This window comes from Nicotiana tabacum, chromosome 2, assembly GCF_000715075.1.
Source record: "Nicotiana tabacum cultivar K326 chromosome 2, ASM71507v2, whole genome shotgun sequence".
Taxonomy (NCBI): domain Eukaryota; kingdom Viridiplantae; phylum Streptophyta; class Magnoliopsida; order Solanales; family Solanaceae; genus Nicotiana; species Nicotiana tabacum.
Window position 1 is genome coordinate 40,855,307 of NC_134081.1, and position 6,000 is coordinate 40,861,306.

Below are 6,000 nucleotides of genomic sequence, written 5' to 3' on the forward strand. Positions count from 1 at the left end.
GTCAGACCCAAAATTTTAAGCAAGCGGGTTCAATAACGCTAATCGATAATAAAGGTGGTACTGGCAAATAAGATTTGTCCGTGCTCTTTTTTATATTATACTCATAATACTACCACAAAATGAATAATTTATAAAAGTTGTGGTGACATCCCTTTTATTTTATTTTTTAAAAGTTGAGCAACATATTTGAAATATTTAACAAAGACCACTTACTTTGACTAAAAATGTTAACAATTCATCTATTTTTTATTTAAAAAATTTTCTCCAAAGAATTTCACTTTTTTACATTTCAACTAAAAATCTATTTACCAAATTTAGAAACCTTCCAGACTCTAGAAATTTGACAAAATCTAAAATATTCTTCTTATTGATAAAGAACAAAGTCACTAATTTATAAAGAAAAACAACGAAAAATAAAAGTTATGACTTAAACTAAAGTAATATAAATTATAAGAGAAGAGAGCTTATAAAGTAAACTAACAATTTCAATGTAAAGTAAAATAAACAATTTAAGTTGAACAAATAAATTATAAATAATTTCAAAGATTGCACTTGCATATTTTAGCAAAGATAATGTAGGATTTCACTTTGTAGAAAACTTTGATCCTTATAAAGTAAAATAGATTGTAGAATATTTCTTGTTGGATTTTAGTAAAGAGATCAATGTAAAATGTAATAAAATAAAGTAGAAAAATAGAGATAAAAAATAAAACACATAGAGGAAAAGGAAGAATCAACTAACAAGGGTAGCTATTGATTAGGCTCTTAATCCTTATAGCATGTTTGACCAAGCTGGAAAAATCTGCTTACTTTGAGAAGTGTTTTTTCTAAAAGTGCTTTTCGAAAAAGTACTTTTGGAGAGAAGCAGATTGTGTTTGGCTAATCAATCCGAAAAGCACTTTTGAGCAATAATTGGTGTTTGGCCAAGCTTTTCAAAAAGTGCTTTTAAGTATAAAATTACGAATAAGGATATGAAGAGATTTACTTAATAGTTAATATTATATGAATAAATAAATAATCTCAAATATTCATTATTAAAGATAATAATTAAGTTTTTTTATTTTTATTTAAGTAAAACATGAAAATAAAATTAAAAAGTACTTTATTTATTTCAAGATGATTAAAATATATCAAAAAATCATTTAACAACTATAAAAGCATTCATCCCAAATGTCACCATATATTAGAAAGCTATCCTAAAAATAAAAAAAAATATTAATACATTAGGAGAGTTCAATAATATAATCTCTAATTGTAAGTATTAGGATTAAAAAAGCAAGGTTATTTTACTATATACCATATTTTTCTAAGGGTATTCTTGGTAAGAAGAAAAGTCAAAACTGCTTTTGCTTCTGCTTCTAGGGAGAAGCTACTTTTTTCTGCTTCTCTTAAATTGCTTCTCCTTTCTTCCCAAAAGCATTTTTTTCCCAAAAAAGCTTTGCCAAACACCTCAAGTTGAAAAAAAAGTATTTTTTGAGAAAAAAAAGTACTTTTGGGATGGGGAGAAGCTTGCCCCAACAGGCTATTAGTATTGACTGGATATGCACGTCGCTTGTGCAGTACACACAGTGACAAACACAAAAACTAAGCAACTAAGCAAATGAAAGTGACCGGGTGATGCGACCAAGTTTTGAACTCACGACCTTGTCTGAAGTTTGAACCCGCTAGACCATCTTTCCACAGAATCATCTTCGGTCAAGTGGGTTCAAAAATGTTATATATCAATAATTTACAGAATTTATCCTATATAAATTATCAAAAGTTTTTGCCGAAGCAGGTTCATATGAACTGTCACGACCCAATTTCCCCTATACAACGTGATGGTGCCCAATGTCGCCACTAGGCAAGCCAACGATGAACTAGCCATGTATTTATTCATTTTAGTACTTTCAAAGTAGTTGATTTTTATTTATTAAGTAAATAAGAAGTGGAAGATTTAATAAACTAAAGTGTAAACTAATGAAACGGCAAATTTGGTGAAATAAATACTCAAAACCACAAAGTGTCTACTAGCATGTTCTCAAGACCCGATGTCACAAGTGTATGAGCAAATAGTAGAATATACAAAACACCTATGCTACTGTCTAAAATAAGATAGACAAAAAGTAAATACAAAAGAGAGACTGCGGGTACTGCAGAACAGACTCAGAGAGTAGCTCACCACTATACCTCAGGGTATCGGGGGAGCGCACCCGAATGAATGCCAGATGCACCTGCCTCAGATTCTGCACGATTAGTGCAGAAGTGTAGCATGAGTACATAAATAACATGTACCTAGTAAGTATCAAGTCTAACTTCGAAGAAGTAGTGACGAGGGATCGACATCGACACTTACTACGGGCCAATAATAAAAATAGAGAAATTCTAAATAGGCATGGAACACATGAATAATGATAATAACACAATAACCAGAAATGAATAAATGGTTCTTTAACTGAAAGTCAATTTAAAATCTCTAATTGATACGTGCTAACTTCAACAATTTTACGCCATTAAATAAATCATAACCTCTCAAGTCATAAAAATAATATCAAGTGTATTCGGGTTCCAAGCATTATCAGGCACAATTTATTTTGAGGTTGTACGGCCCGATCCAGAATAATGTGTACACTATCGAGGCTCGAACAACACGAACCATAGATGCATCTATTATACTGCCGAGGCGAACAGCCTGCTCCCATAAGAGTAGTGTTATCGTACTGCCGAAGTGAACGACCCGATCCCACAAGAGTATAGATGTTTACCTCGCTTGCGGAAGTACTTGCGATGCAAGCGGACATGGATTTCTCAAAGTTATTAAGTATTCCTCAATTCTTCGAAAAATAAGAAATCTAAGTCGAAAATTGCAACTTTAAATCCCTAGTCTCAGCTCTATTCAAGATGATTAATATGCATAATAAACACAATAGTATAATTAAAGGCATGATGTGGATATACGTCTACCCCGACACCTCATGGAATATAGCTATTCACGGACTCTGTCACCTAGTGCGTACGTAGCTCCCCACACAAGTAATACACAATAAGATACACCTAAGAGGATGAGTTTCCTCTTACAAGGTTAGGCAAGAGACTTACCTCATTCTCAAGCTCACTTCCAGTCCACAAATCCCCTCTAAAGCCTCAACTTGGTTCCAAACAATCCAAATCTAACCAAATATTATATAAATTAATCAATATACACTCACAAGTTCATAATTTAGCTATTAGAGAAATTACCCAACCCAAATTGGAAGATTCCTAAAACTCACCCTCGGGCCCACGTGCCCGAATTCCGGAAATTTTTGAAGATAAATGTTACTCATAACCTCACGAATGCAAATATATAATTTTTATCCAATTTAATAATTATTTTCGTGGTTAAATATCATTTTTACCAAAACCTAAGTTTTTCAACTAAACCCACATTTTCTACAATTTATGTGTTAAGAATCTACTTAAAATGCATGTATTAAACTCCTATTGCATAGAAATTACTTACCTCAAAGTGCTAGTGAAAACCCCTCTTTCAAGGGCTCTAAAATCACGCAACAAGTGAAAGAAATGAACCAAAAGCCTAAGTCCCGAGATTAAATGGACCTCACTACCTCCTGCGATTTCCGCTTTTGCAGACCTTATGTCGCACCTGCGACGCCGTACCTGCGAAAAATCCATCGTAGGTGCGGTCCTAGCCCGGGCTGCCTCCCTTCGCTTCTGCGGACGGGTTTTCGCTTCTGCGGAAAGCCTGTCGCACCTGCGACCCATGCCTGGTTGTCCTCTTTCCACTTCTGCGGCGCCTTCTTCGCATTCGCGCGCTCGAAGATGCGGTCGAGCCCTCGCACCTGCGCCACTTCCCCTTCAACTCCAAGCCGCTTCTGTGGGCCACTAACCACTTCTGCGTTCGCGCACCTGCGCCCCCCCATATCCGCACCTACGAACTCAAACCACATAGCCCAGCTTCGCACCTGCGGCCAATTCTTCGCAGGTGCGAAGGCACCAAAACCCCTGCTGCTTAAGCAATTCTTCCAAGTCCAAAAGTGTTCCGCACATTGTTTGAATAGCACATGAGGCCCCGGGGGCCTCGTCCAAACATACCAACAAGTTCGTAATCATAAAACGGACACATTCAAACCCTCAGAACACTTAAACAATCATCAAAACTAAGGATTACACCCCAAACCAAATCAAATCAACTTATGAACTTCATGTTCTTCCAACTAACTACAAATGCGCCGAATCATGCCTAAACTACCCGGAACGGCAACAAATTTTGCGTGCAAGTCTTAAATCACCATACAGAACTATTCTTAGACTCGAAATCCTGAACGGACTTCGATAACACCAAAACCGACTCCAAACAAACTTAAAGGAACTTGAAAACCTTCAATGCACATATTAAACGTCGAAATGCTCTTGGGTCATTCGAAACCCGATCCGAACATACGCCCAAGTCCAAAATAATCATATGAAACTATTGGGACAGTCAAATCCCGGTTCTGGGTTCATTTACTCAAAACGTTGACTCAAGTCAAATTTAACCATTTTAAGACGATATTAGGGAACTAGGTGTTTCGATTTCAACCCGAACCCTTCCAAACCCGATATTACCATCCCCGCAAGTCATAAAACAGTAAAAGCACATACGGGGAGTCTTAATTAGGGGAACGGTGATCTAGAAAGCAAAACGACCAGTCGGATCATTACATGAACCCTCTTAATCCTACATGGGTTCACCCCTGAATTCGAGGCACCTTGCGCCTATAATCTCTCTTTTTAGAAACTTCTTATGAAAGGATGATATTTAAGTTTTATTTTTATTGCAAGTCTAAGCTACATTTCAAACATGATCCTTGTGATTCTACTTTGCCTTCTACATTTTCCTAAGCAAATAAATTTCATATTTATACTTTAGTGTTTGAAATTGGTTTTGAGACTTTATAATTTATATTTATGTATACGATCGGAATCAAGCTCGCCTACAACATGGCAGGTTAGGATCGAAACATGAAAACCAAAGACTGAAGATCGACCCCGAGTCCCACCGAGCTAGAACCCGGGGCCAAAATGCCTGTCTTCGAGAACATTAAGTCAGTAATCTCGGAGTCGACCTTAGCCCCGATCGAGCTTGAAGAAACATTGTTAGCATAACCAACAAAAGACCGAAATATCTGTGACCGGTCGGATATTACGGCGGGAATCTCGGCACGAATCAATAAGGAACCAACAATCAATGAATCAAGAGATATTTTACCTTTTATAGAATTTTACCTAAAGTAAGACTCCTCTACTATATAAAGGAGGGTCTGATTATTCATTGGACACATTGTAACACGCACTCCAAAGCAATATATTATTATTCTCTTTAAGTTTTTACTACTCTCTTTAAAGCTCTCATTTTTTTGTCTTGATATCGATCGAAGTACCTTGTTCGAGGTTGATTAATTCTCCAGGGCTAAGACTGTTCAATTCATGTGGTTTGCATTTAATTTACCATTACTTATTTCAATTGAAATCTAATTTGTCATTTTGTATCAAGTTAAATCACGTATCCTTAAAACCACTTATAAATTCAATTGTTATTCAATTTTGAGGGTAAACAGTTTGGCGCTCACCATGGGGCTAAGGATAATAGTAGTTATTTGATACAAATCTCCATAGCACACTACTTTACTCTTTCCCTTTGAAGTGTCTTTAATTATAAATCAAAATGTCGAACTCCCAATCAGCATCCCTACATGTTGACAATGAATCCGGCCATCATGGTGAAAATAACAATATAGCGCCCGGTGACGAGGTACCGCCCACTGATCCCAAGAGAATTTTGACCGCGAGTCCGATTGATGCTAATTCACATGTGGCTATCGACGCAAATGTGCCTACCGACCCCGAGAATAGCGTCTGTGGTGGAGCCCGATCGGCAACTCAAAACACACAAAACATTGGAGGAGATGGGATTAGTTTACAGGTGATCGTCAAAATGCTGCTGGCTCATCAGTCGGCAATAGCTCAGCTACAGAACGA